At 40.1% G+C, this 12,353-nt stretch overlaps 1 protein-coding gene across 4 annotated transcripts in view; it reads right to left on the minus strand.

Moving 5' to 3' along the window:
* Positions 1-12,353, minus strand: part of ADD3 (adducin 3) — a 92,268-nt gene that overhangs the window by 25,622 nt on the left and 54,293 nt on the right. Inside the window, exon 1 of one of the 4 annotated variants that reach the window (XM_054637254.2) lies at positions 3,402-3,656. The exons of the other annotated variants lie outside the window; for them this stretch is intronic. The gene's annotated coding sequence lies outside the window, so the exon portion shown is untranslated. Of the gene's footprint in view, positions 1-3,401; positions 3,657-12,353 lie in introns of those variants that run through there. 4 annotated transcript variants of the gene reach the window in all.

Below are 12,353 nucleotides of genomic sequence, written 5' to 3' on the forward strand. Positions count from 1 at the left end.
CAGAGGAAAAAAGCCCAAGTCAAGCAGTGTTCAACAGCGTGGTTTGACATTCTGGTATCAGTGGATCAAAGTGTCCTTGCTCTGTGGCACAGTTCACCCACCCTTGTTTGTGTCACTGCAATTACCATTTGGGGTGTTCTGTGAACAGTGAGCCAACGTGGAGCATCCAGACTGCCTCCACTGTAATCTCAAATATTTCCCAGGTGGAACACTGGGAACAGGGAACCCCTGTCAAAACAGGGAACCCCTGTCAAAACCAGCTTCAGCAGCCCAAGCCCTCCTCCTGCCTGCAGCAAGTCCTTTCAGTCCTTGTAACACCCTCTGCTGCTCAGCCACACCATGACCCAGGCTGGCAGGAGGATGCAAACTGGTGTTCAGCCAGTTTCCCACACTGTTCCCACATGGCTTTGCTGACAGTGCAAGGGAGAGCACAAGGATGAAATCCTGAGGCACTGCAGCCCTGTAACCAAGTATGAAACCCCAGACAGGAACCACCAACAGAGCTGGGAAAGCATTAGCAGGTAAGAGCCAAGAAAACTATGCCTATGACTTTCTTGTCTACTACAGATTATGATAAAATTTGGGATTGAGATAAAACACAACAGTTCCTATAGGTTTAATTTGGTTTGCCCTTCCTGCCTTTTTTTTTTTCCACAGAGAGAGAGAAAAAGAAAACATCATCTGGGATGCAACATTATCCAGCTGCACACACAGAGCTCCCAGGAGGTACCTGGCATGCTGGATGAACATACCATGTTCTGGGATGTATAATTCACATCCTGGAGACAAGCTCCATGAACTCTGATGGCTTCATTCCAGAGGCTGAGGAAACACATTGGTGAGTTCTGCATGTGCTGCTCGGGTGCAGTAGGAGTTCATTCAGCATTTGCTGACTGACCTCTGGAAAGCCTGGGATGTGGGATCAGTTTGGGGATGCTGGGGAGAAAATGGGGTTTGCTTCAAGGAAGTGAGAGTTTGGGAAAAATCTGGTAGAAGTATGAAAGGAGCTTAAGTTTTTCTAAAGAATTAACTCTTGGGATGGTGTCTGGGGATCTGACCACCACTCAGCTTAGGAAAAATACCCTTATAAATATAATTGTGTATTATGTCTCTGCTCCACTGCCCTGTGTGTACCTTCCCTCTCACCCTTGCCCAAAATGGCAAGGTTTAAGAAGAAAAAGAAAAAAAGCATCAGGAGAAAACATAAGACCATGAGATCACTGGCTAAATGCCACAAGGTAAGAAAAACTTGAGACCAGACCTGTCAGCCTTCACTGCTCTCCATCTGTGTTGGGATAAGAACCTCCATCTGAGCCAGAACAGACACCTCCCATCACCTGCAGGTAACTAAAAGCAGTCTAGAAAGCCAGATAGGAAGAACCTTGCTTGAACTGGTGACCAGCTGTGACTCCTGCTCTTTTCCTCCTTCCCTGGAGTTGTCTTATCTGACCATTTATTTCCCTAAAACCTGACCTGTTAACCCCAAGTAGGAGACTTGCTCAGCTGCTGATCAACTCAGTTGGCTGGATCAACTACACGCATGTCTGAACTTCAAAACACATTTATTGTTATTATTATAGGTTTATAGGACATAATTAGTTCAAGTCCATTACTTTACAATTCATTCTTACAGTGACAGAAAAGCCCATTCATCTGTAAAAATGGCACAAATGTGACTGGCAATACCCAAAATCCACGAAAGAGATTTTTCTAATTGCCTTGGACTTTAGTTTTTCCTCTTTCCTTTCAGCCTGGTTTGTTACCTCTAGCCATTAAGATTACAACACTGAAGTCCTTGTAGTACAAAACCCCTCCATTATTGAACATAATATGGGTGTTGGGTCCAGTTGTTCTTATTAGGTCTGGTTCAATGCCCGCTCTGTTGGGTCCAGGCTGACTCTCATATAACCCCTACTGTTTCCTGGAAAATTTTCAAACAAATCAACCATTCTTTTATTATTTATTTGCATCTTTTTTTAAATGATTTTTTTTTTTAAATGATTTTTTTTAAAGAAAGAGGATATTTGTTAAAAATGCCATCAGTTTTAGGGGGCCAAAAAATTAGTATCTCCTTCTCAGCATAGAACCAGCATTAAGACAAAAGTATTTACAGGAAATCCAGATCTCAATAGCTACGAATTGTGATAGAGGATCCTCTCCCCCACCTTTTTTTTTTCTTTTTTTTTTTTTAGATTTTTTTTTTTTTTAAGGTTGTGTGTGTGTGATACTTGTGCCTAGAGAAGAAATCAGCTTTGCTGCAAGACTACCTTTGGCTACCCCCTCCAATGCTGTTTATGAATTAAAGAAAGTGAGATACCACCTTCTTGAACAGTACTAGCTAACATTTCTTATGCATGCTCCAGAGTGGTTGCAGAGACTGAGGCACAGGTAGAAATGAGAGACCCTATAGCAACAAGACACTGTATCTAGACTGCTCAGAACAGAGAAACATACACAGAAATCAAATATAAACTCAGATCTGATTCTATCCTGGTGAGAGCCATCACTCCTGGCCTGCTGAGGCACACATTTTAGCCCACATTTTGACCTAACATGCACATGCTGACATGCTAAAAAGAGATTCAAAGTTAAAGAAGAGCCCACACTTGGGCTCATGGTTTTCCCACACTTGGTTCAACTGCTCCAATGTCGGGCCTAACTAAGAACTGAAATTCAGAATGGATAAATTTTTGTTGCACAGAATCCTCATCTCAGCTGAAAACATTTGTAAGGACCTGTAAAACAAAAAGGCTCACAAGGTCTTGCTACAACGTAACTTGTTAATCTAACACCACTTCCCCCTCCGAGCTCTGCCCTCCTGGCTCATGCTGAACTGAATTCTGATACAAAAGAAAACAGGTCGCGTCCTCCAGTGCTTTGATGCCTTATATAGCTCATGGGTTTGGCTTCCATATCCTGTTCTGTATTTTATACCCGTAACTGGGCTACACAGAGAAAGTAGAACATACCCCCTCTGCCAGGAAGCTGTTTATCTCTCTACTTAGGAGTTAGTCTCATTTAATGAGAGCTTCAATTTTTTTCCAGGAACTTGGAACTGTTGATTTTAGGTTGCAACATTACATCCTGAGCATCCCCATCTGACACTTTGTAAAACCTAAGTAACCTAATTATTGCTTTTGTTGCAATAATTATTTTCAATGTCAAATCACAAAAATAATAATGAGGTCAGAGAAAAAAGAAGTACTAAAGTAAAAAAGAAAGTGCAGGAGACCAAATGCGAGGAAAATTTATATTGAGAAAGAACCCCCCAAGAAGCACTGACTTGATATATTTATATCTTTCATAATGCACTGAATGTATATAAAAATAAATACCACCAGACAGAATAACAGTGAAAGGACCAAATTATTAGATCACCTAGCAACGGAACATTAACCTACCTTTTATGCTGATCTTTTCTGGCTGGGTTCAGACATCTCCATTTTATCTATGCAGTGCAATCCATCTTACTGAGAGCTCCCAGCACTGCAAGCCAGCAGTGTGTGCACAGCATCATTAACTGCTGTGGCTGATTTGGGGTCCGAGCACTCGGGCTGGGCCAGCCCTCATCGGAGCAGCTCCTCTCAGGAGCACGTTGAGCTGCTCTGCTCCTGCGATTCCTCGCCTGCTTGTTTTTAAGGAACAGTCTGCTCTCTCTCCCCCCCACCCCCCCTCCAATATCTTGTCTGCCAGGAGACTTGTTGGAAGCAAACTGGGCGTCTCTTGATCTCAGTTCCAGCCTCCCCATGAAACAGGTTCCAGTCTGAATCAAAGACTTGGCTTTAGCAAACACCGTCAGCTACCTACGTCAGCTGGCAGCAGCACACACACTTCAGGAATATGGGGGAACGGTTGAGAGGGATGGGGAAATATGTAGGAGAATGTGGACTGACAAGAGGGTCACCAATGTTATTTTTTGGCACTAGAAAGTTAACTGTTCATCCTCCCTCCTACATATTTTAGTAATGACACACAAATTAATAACTGCAACTCTTGCAAGGCAAAAAAAAAAATGGGGTAAGCACCTCAAAATTAAATTAATTCTGAAATTCAACTGACGGGGACTTCAAATACCATAAATACCTGAGTAGAAAGATTTTATTTATTTTTTTTAAATCTTGCAATGGATTTGTGATTTTCTTACTTTACACATTGTTCAGGTGAGTAAGATGTGTGTTCAGATGTATTTCCTAAACTCAATTTGTGGAACTGGAAATAACTAGATAGGTAGCATTTGTTCAAAATTTTATTAACTGATTTTACTAATACACAGGAATTCCTTACACTAGCACTCAAGCCAAACTACACCCTTAAATTGACACAAATTAATTTGCATTTAAAAATAGCCATATCTCCTCCCAGCCTGCCTAGGCATTCAATCTTTTCCCCTTTATCACATCTTCAGATTCATACCAGCAAATGATTGTAAGGGTTTTTTTAGTTGTTTTCTTTTTTTTTTTTAAATGGATTAATTTTCAGCTGTATCAGTTACCCTGCCAGTTAGCTGCATATCTACACAAATGTTTGTTCTGAAATAAAGATAATGATGATACAGGAGTGTCAAACACCATTTCTTCCAGTAGCAATGCAGCCATAAACAATTTGTCATACTACAGCCCAAACTGGTTACTAATCAAATAGTCTAATCCAGCACTGCATATTTAAGCCTCCCTGCTTTTTAACAGAGCAAGGTAATAAAATGATCATCTCTTCAGACACCACATTAAAGAGACTGTATGGCATCATGATATTTTTTTTTCCTAAGAAATAAACACTTGAGTGCATTTGAACCTTGTTTTTGTGTTGCTGTGCTAAATCTAAAGCATTATTTTTTTCCCAGTTACATCATGCAATGGTAAAGTCAACACAAATAGTCAAGCTGTGCAACTCACTCTTTACTCAGTGTAAACTGGAACTGAGCCAGACACACTTTATTGTCAAGAAGTGAGAACTAAGTGGGTCGCTGACAGCCACACAGAACATGAGAATTTGAGGCCTGTAGCTTTACCTTTAACTGCAGGGGTGATGTTTTTTCTCTGTTAAGGAAGGTTCCTTATAATGCATTCAGCCTGCAGCAGGTGCAGCCTGCACCTCCACATTTGCAGCCTGGCTTGCCAACATTTTTCAGCACAAGTGAGGAAAAAACTTCCGGAGCCCAGAATGCTGGTTTGATGTATCCAATATGCTCTACCACATGGCCATAAATGCTATTTGCATGTGTGGAGTCTCATAAATGAACTTGCATGCTTAACCCTGTAGACCCAAACTATTTCCTTCACTGCTGCATCAGTTTTTCATGTAAAAAAAGGGAGGGAACCCTTGATAAGCAAATTATCCAGTCACCCTTTTCTGAGAGTCAGTATGACAAAAGACAAACCAGTCTCAAAAGCATAACCCTGGGAGCTCAGCTCCCTCTGCCCATGTGGAACCTCTTGTGCCAAGGAAAGGCAGTACATAACCAGGATGTTGCCATCACTGCATTGCATGACACCTGAGCAATCAGCAGTGCAATGGTTTTCTTGCTCTGCTCCATGAAGTGTTTTCTTTTTTTACACAAAAACTGTTAAGATTGTGCAGACATTATGAACATTTTGAGATTATCATGTTCTGTAGACAAAACACGCAAGTCAGAACAAATCCAGTCACACAGGCAAACTAGTTACAGAAAAGCAGCAGAAGAGGAATACAGTTTGTTGGTGAAACAATTCACATAGGTGACAATGAAAAGCACTTTATTTTTAAAGACTCACCCCTGCTTATCTACATAATCACTTGTACTTAAGTCACCTAAAAATATTTCACGAGTTAGCAGACAACAGAGCGCTAAATTAAAAGATTACATTCTGGTAGCACTTATCCGTATTAAGCTGTGAAAGTAGGCACACACACACAGCCCACACACAGAGACAATGGCTGAACAATGTCCCTGTGTCACCTGGAATACATGAAACCTGGGTTCCTCCACAGTATAAAATAAGAACTTCTCTGTGAAAAGAAAACTTTACTGGAAAAGCTGATGGCAGTCCCAGCCTTCCATATTTTGCAATGCTCTTCCTCTCTCCCTCTCCTGCAAAGTCTCCTGCTTCCTCTGGTGACTTTTTTATTGGGCTGTCCCTGACCTGCACAGATGCAGGGGAAAAAAATTCTACTTTATATACAGATCTACATAAGGTTATGGAGTAGAAGAAAGAAGTCTGTTATGTAAATACTTTTTTTGAAATCCATTGATTCACATTAACCTGGATAGAGCCATTTGGAGTAACAAGGACTACTCCCAGCAACCCGCAGGAGCTCTCCTGGGTCACTGGTAAAATGTGTGACACTGGAGAACAGGGAAACCTCTTATCAGTTCCAGGGCACATGAAAAGTCTTTGTGATTTATGGCAGTTTGATTATCCTGAGAAATGTCATGGCCAAAGCAGCTGCCCCCTGGGTTTTGCTGGAGGGTCAGAGGCTGCGACAGTGGGCAATCCAGATGATCGACATGAGGCAACTGCTGGATTTTACAAATACTTACACCAACAACCAATTTTGTGTATGGTAGCACACAGCTAAACCTTTTTATAGCCCAAACCCCTGGAGTTCCTCTCTCTTCACATCAAATCCTGACCTTTAGCAACACTGACAGCTCAGTGTAGACCCCATTTAACACCACCACCGTGCACTGACCATACAGAATTGCAGCACAGCGCCCTCCATAACTCACAAGTGAGCACTGGGAAACCTGGCCAACAGCTAATCTCAGTAGGACAATTGTAACTGGAAACTTGAAGAAAAGATGAGATTGTGCCAGGTCTTCGATCATACAGTCTTCAGGACAAATTGTATCTTTATTAATATTATGCACCACACCCTGCACAACTCTCCCCAGTTCATCTTGGGATCTCTGAATCACTCTGCCATAAATTTTATATGAAGAGCAATAACATAAGTCACATTAATACACCAATATCAATTTGACTATGTCAAAATAAACTGGCTAGCCTTGCAAAAAGGAATTTTAACATTTTACTGACTTACACATCATTCTCACATTAAACAGAAAACAAGAGCATTTCAACAAGCTGATTTATGATAGCTGTAGTTAAAAACTCAAAATATATTAGATAAAATGACACAACTACATATATTGATTTCACATAAGAAGAAGAGGCTTAGTGTAAATGTTATGGTTGCCTTAAGGTATTTAACTATCATTTACAAATAGTAATTTTAGGGATTGATAAAAGTGTGAGACAAATGATGCCAGCCAAGCCCAGGCCTGACTGTACAGCAGGCACATTGCCACTGAATGGCCATGAGCAAGGGAAAAAACCTTAGGCATTGTGAGAAAAGAGCTATCCCCCTTACTCTAGCAAATCCTTAAAAAAGGCAAGCTCAAATTGAGGTGTAGAGGGAAGGCTCTGTTAATAGGACTAACAGCTTATATCAGCCATGAGATGGCACAAGGCACAAAAAACTGTAAATCTCTATTCACAGATTATGCTGAGAGTGTCTCTTCTCACCCCATTCAAGGCTCCAAGACTTTCTTTTTTCTCCATTACCAAAATTAGTCTTGCTTTAGCATATGGGACATTTTTTCCCCTCCTTGGTCCATTTACAAACAAATGTTTGTGACTGTCAAAACATAACAAGGGAAAAGTGAACAAACACACAGAATTTGATGGAGGTTATAGTTGCATCCCTAATACTTAAAAAATTGTCATCTTTAGAGGACTTAAGTTACACATACCTTATGCTACAATTTTTCATGTTTTCCTGACTGCCTTGAGACAATCCTGCCCCTCCCAGAGCACATGTTTCAGTCCCCCACCTCTGAAAATACCATTCCCTAATTGTGCTAAGCACATCTCTCCATGAAGCTTGAGTCTACAGTGGTTACACAAAGGCAGGAGGGTTAAAAATAATCTGGGGGAGGAGAGCAGGGGAAAGCATGGAGCAGAGCAGGGTCACAAGGACCTGCCTGACCTACTCAAAAGTTCAAAAGGCAACTACTTTATTAGCTATGTTCACAGCATGTTGCTTTTATTATCCTTCCCAGGGAAATCCCTAGGATTTACAGTAGTGAGAAACACTTTTTCTGTGTATAGTCACATGGTTAGTACCGTCTTCAGCTTGCTTGAAAATAATTAACCCACCCCAACAAACTACACAACTAGCATATGCAGAAAGTTTCACATGCATTCAAAGTTTAACCTATACAAATATGCACATCAATCTCAATTGACTTGGCCTGAATTTGACCTCCTTCTTGTGTCTGCCACCTTTTGCTCACGGTATTAGAAAAGCAAATTGAATTTAGAGAGCCAAAGATCTTCTACACCTTCAGGAATGGAAAACTATTCCCCTGAATTTCAAGCAAGCCCAGCTGATGGCAGAGGGTCACTTTGGACTTAACCACAGCACTGAACAGAGAAGCAGATGTGCCCAGAGCAGCAGCCAGCACATCTCTGAACAAGTGCTGAAGATTTACTAGCAAAAGCTTTGGTAAGACAAACAGTGAGGGGTAGGGTGAGTCAGCATCAAGCCCAGTAGTAAGAGCAGTATTTTAAAAGTCAAAAGCAGAATACATAAATATTTCATAATTAGGTTACTATTATTTTCCAGCACAAGCAAGCAATTATGTACTGTTATCCCATAATTCTCCTCCTCCATCATCACTTGTAAGCCCTGAAAACTTGGATAAAATAAAAGACACTCCACAGCAAACTACTCTGGTACTACAGAGCATGGATGCATCCTGGCATGCTACACAAAACCATGGGGACTTGCACACATCCATGATTGTTCTTAGAATGGAACACCAGCTGACACTGAACACTTGTCCTAGAGACTCAAACCATCCTCTCCTCTGATCTCAGTTGCATGAAGCATGAATATTTCATGTCTAAAGAGGAGATGGTCCAATGTACTGACAACAGAACTTCCCAGCAGCCAAGGTGGCTCAAGCAACCATCCACCCCAGACTGCTTCAGAAGACACTCGCTTTATACTACAGCATTATCATGCAAGTGAAGAATGAAGAAAAACTTCCTGGTTTCTCCTCTAACTTGAAGAAGCTGCAGCACCAGTAACTCAGAATTCCAGTTCCAAAGACTGTGATAATTTTGAAGGCACTTGCAGCCTTTGATCATGCAGCACTAGAGACTCTCCCTCAAATCCTTCCCCAAACAATTCTTCCAATTTTGCCTTCTACTGGTTTTTTTTTATTTGTAATTTCAAGAATATTCTGAAGCCAACAAATGTATTAGATGGATCTGTCTTCTTGTTAACTAAATACTCAAGAGTAATTATATTTGAATTTCCAAAGCTCATGAGTAAACCTGGCCTGAAAATGCTATTGGCTTGTTTGCAAATAAACCTGTGTATGTTTATACTGGGCAGCAGTATCTGACACCTTACCCATGGGCTGAAGTTCAGAGCCTGAAATGTAGAGGTAAATTCTTCTCACAACTCTAACATTAAGAATTAAAGGCAACAAATTTAAAAGTCAATTAGTGATTTTTAGAAAAATGACATTATGTTCTGAGCTTTGGTGATGATTTTTTCCCCTCAATATTTGAATAACTGATGGAAATGATCCTAGGTAAACAGCATTTCACCTTACACCATAAGAAAATTATTTATGATACAAAAAAAGTCTGAGGCTATGGAGAGTCCATCTATTTGATGAATAAAGGTAAATAACATCTTTTCTAGGTTTTTCAGGTTTTTTTTTCACTTTTGTGTTGGGTGCTTCCTGAGTTTTTTAATAAACATCTGTAAAAACCTAACACTGTTCAAAGAATTAAAGATCTCCATGCAAGAACATGCCCAAAAAATACCACAAAACTTGATTAACACAGTGCTGAATAGTAGGTGATTAGATGCTTGCCAAGGGCTCCTTCCTGACAGCTCTCACAGACGTGCTGGAATGCTGTGGAGGACAGCACTGACCCAGGGCAGCCAGAGCTCTGCCTTAACCACAGTGGGGATAAGGAGGAACCACATCTTTTTTTTTGAAATCATTTCTTAATCCAAAGAGGGAAAAAGGAATCTGCAGGACTGATCTGGTCTCAGGAGTTTGATGTCAAAGGTTTCTGGAAGAACAGGAGTAGGTGCTACTTTTAGAGTTGGGCAGTACTTAAATTTATTTTTTTCCTATAAGATGTGTTCTTCTAACTTGCTAATTTATTGCAGCATTTTGGGCAGGGAGATAGCTGGATTGCTATTTTTATTTTAATTACTGAGTGATGCTTCCAGTGTGCATTGAAACAAGCATGTAAGATACCATTTGGGGGTTGCTGTGGGTTTATAATTGTGTTCTTTTTAATTCTCTGGCAAATTGCTAAGGAATTTTGATTTTGGCCTGCCTCATCAGTACATGTTCTCTCTCTGTGATAAATTATCAAAACTAATCAAAGTTTGTACTGAAAAGCTTTCAGTATGATGTGATGAAAGCATGCAAAGTTTTGTGTTATAAGAACAGACTTTTTCTTGAGACTTCTGGCTTTAAACTCAGGAAAGTGGAATTCATAATGAGAAACACTCCTACCTGGCACACAACCCCAGTCCCTCAGAGAGTGCAATTATACAATTATGCTGGATGAAACTTGAAGAAAGGTTTTCATTACATCTATCCTGTGTTCGTTTCCATGTCATATTTAACATGTTGTTTGTGTGATACTGGACTGGGAGAGCAGTGGTTTCTAGAAGACTAAAATGGATGGTTTATTTTTTTGAAGTTATTTTTAACTGTCACATTCACGAGGCACTGGATATGAAGCCTTTAATAATTATACATCTGATATATAAATAGCAAAACATGAGAAATAAGTAAACAAACAAAGCCATCCCTTCCTGGCCACTCTTGGCATGGTGCAGGAGGTTGTGGGCATGCCTGGCTGTCCAAAAGTAAATCAGCAGCCATCCTGAGCTAACAGCACATTCCACCTTTTCATTCTCTGTTAGAAACTGTCTCCCACAACAATAAGTTCTCCAAGTTGGCTGTTTCATTCTTTTATCCACAAAAAGTAAGTGCTGCCTTGTGTAATTATGACAGCACCTTCACAAGTACAGAAACACAATGCCTTAATGTTACTTGTCTGTTTAAGATTGCAATATTTTATACACTTAAAAGGTTTCTGCCCTTTTTCAGGAAAGTATGTTTTAGTCTTTAAAACTGAGAATTTTAATTATCTCTTGATTCTGCAAACTTGTGATTGGGTTCAGTTAATTATCTACATTAACCTGGATTTTCTTTTAGTCAGTGCCCTATAATCAGATGGACTGAGCAACTTGTGCTTCAGGTACTGAGGATGCTGCTCAGCATCAAAATCCTCCATCTTTAACCAGATATCAGCCTCTGTAAAGCACACGCAAATTATGTTTTTACCTTTGTACCAAGTTTGGCTTAAAGTAAGCAATAGGCTCAAAAGTTAAGTGGCAGGAATGAATACATGCACAGCATGATGAGGTATGATCTCACTTTCATAGAGCAGGTGAACAAGCAGTACCTGGACCTCTCTCTGCAGCATGAGCCCAGACACAGATTCAGTCATTTAAAATAATCTCCCATGATAATTAAGCTGAAGTTGTGAACAAGCATCATTTAGCAAACATAGACTATCAAAGGGGAACCTGGATATAGAAGAGTCAATAATTTTCCTTCTTCTTAATAAGTAGTGTTTGTGCCCAAGTTGGGAGTACTTCTGAAACACGAACAAAGCAACAGGTATGTTTGGAAATTTAAATCTGCAGGTTAAATTTAAAAACATCATGTACCCTCATAGTATACTAAAGGCTAGCCAGTGTTAAAACTGCTATCTCTAAAATAGCATAAGTTCATATAAGTTCATTGTTCTGAGAGGAGACCAGCATTAAAAATTTTCCAGGTGCCAGTGAGCAATGACCCAAGTTAATTCTACCTGAGCAATAAAAGCACTTGACAAAAATGAGAAATGTACTAGTAGGGGTTGATTTTTTTTTTTTGGTGCCCTCTTCTTCCATTTCCAATTGCATCATTACCACTAACAGAAAGGTAAGTCAATTCAAATAATGACACTCAAGTGATCCCATCTGAAAAAAAAAAAAAAGAAAAAAGAACCACATTTTCATTTCTTGCATCTCATCTGACCTCCTCAGTACAACCATGAAAAAGACAAGGGGGGGGCGGGAAGGAGGAAAAACAAAAGACCGAACCAAAAATCTGAACAAATTGCTGCAGAGGCTCAGAATATCAGTTAAGAAATATAGCTGCTCTGAAACATTTCAAGAGAATATAAAAGGGCCTCTACAATAGTATAACCTTTGCCTCTGTCTGCCAGCATCACAGTTTACACGGTTTCCATGGAAACCCTCTGCAAACATACGAA

The sequence above is a fragment of the Agelaius phoeniceus genome, chromosome 9 (assembly GCF_051311805.1).
Source record: "Agelaius phoeniceus isolate bAgePho1 chromosome 9, bAgePho1.hap1, whole genome shotgun sequence".
Taxonomy (NCBI): Eukaryota; Metazoa; Chordata; class Aves; order Passeriformes; family Icteridae; genus Agelaius; species Agelaius phoeniceus.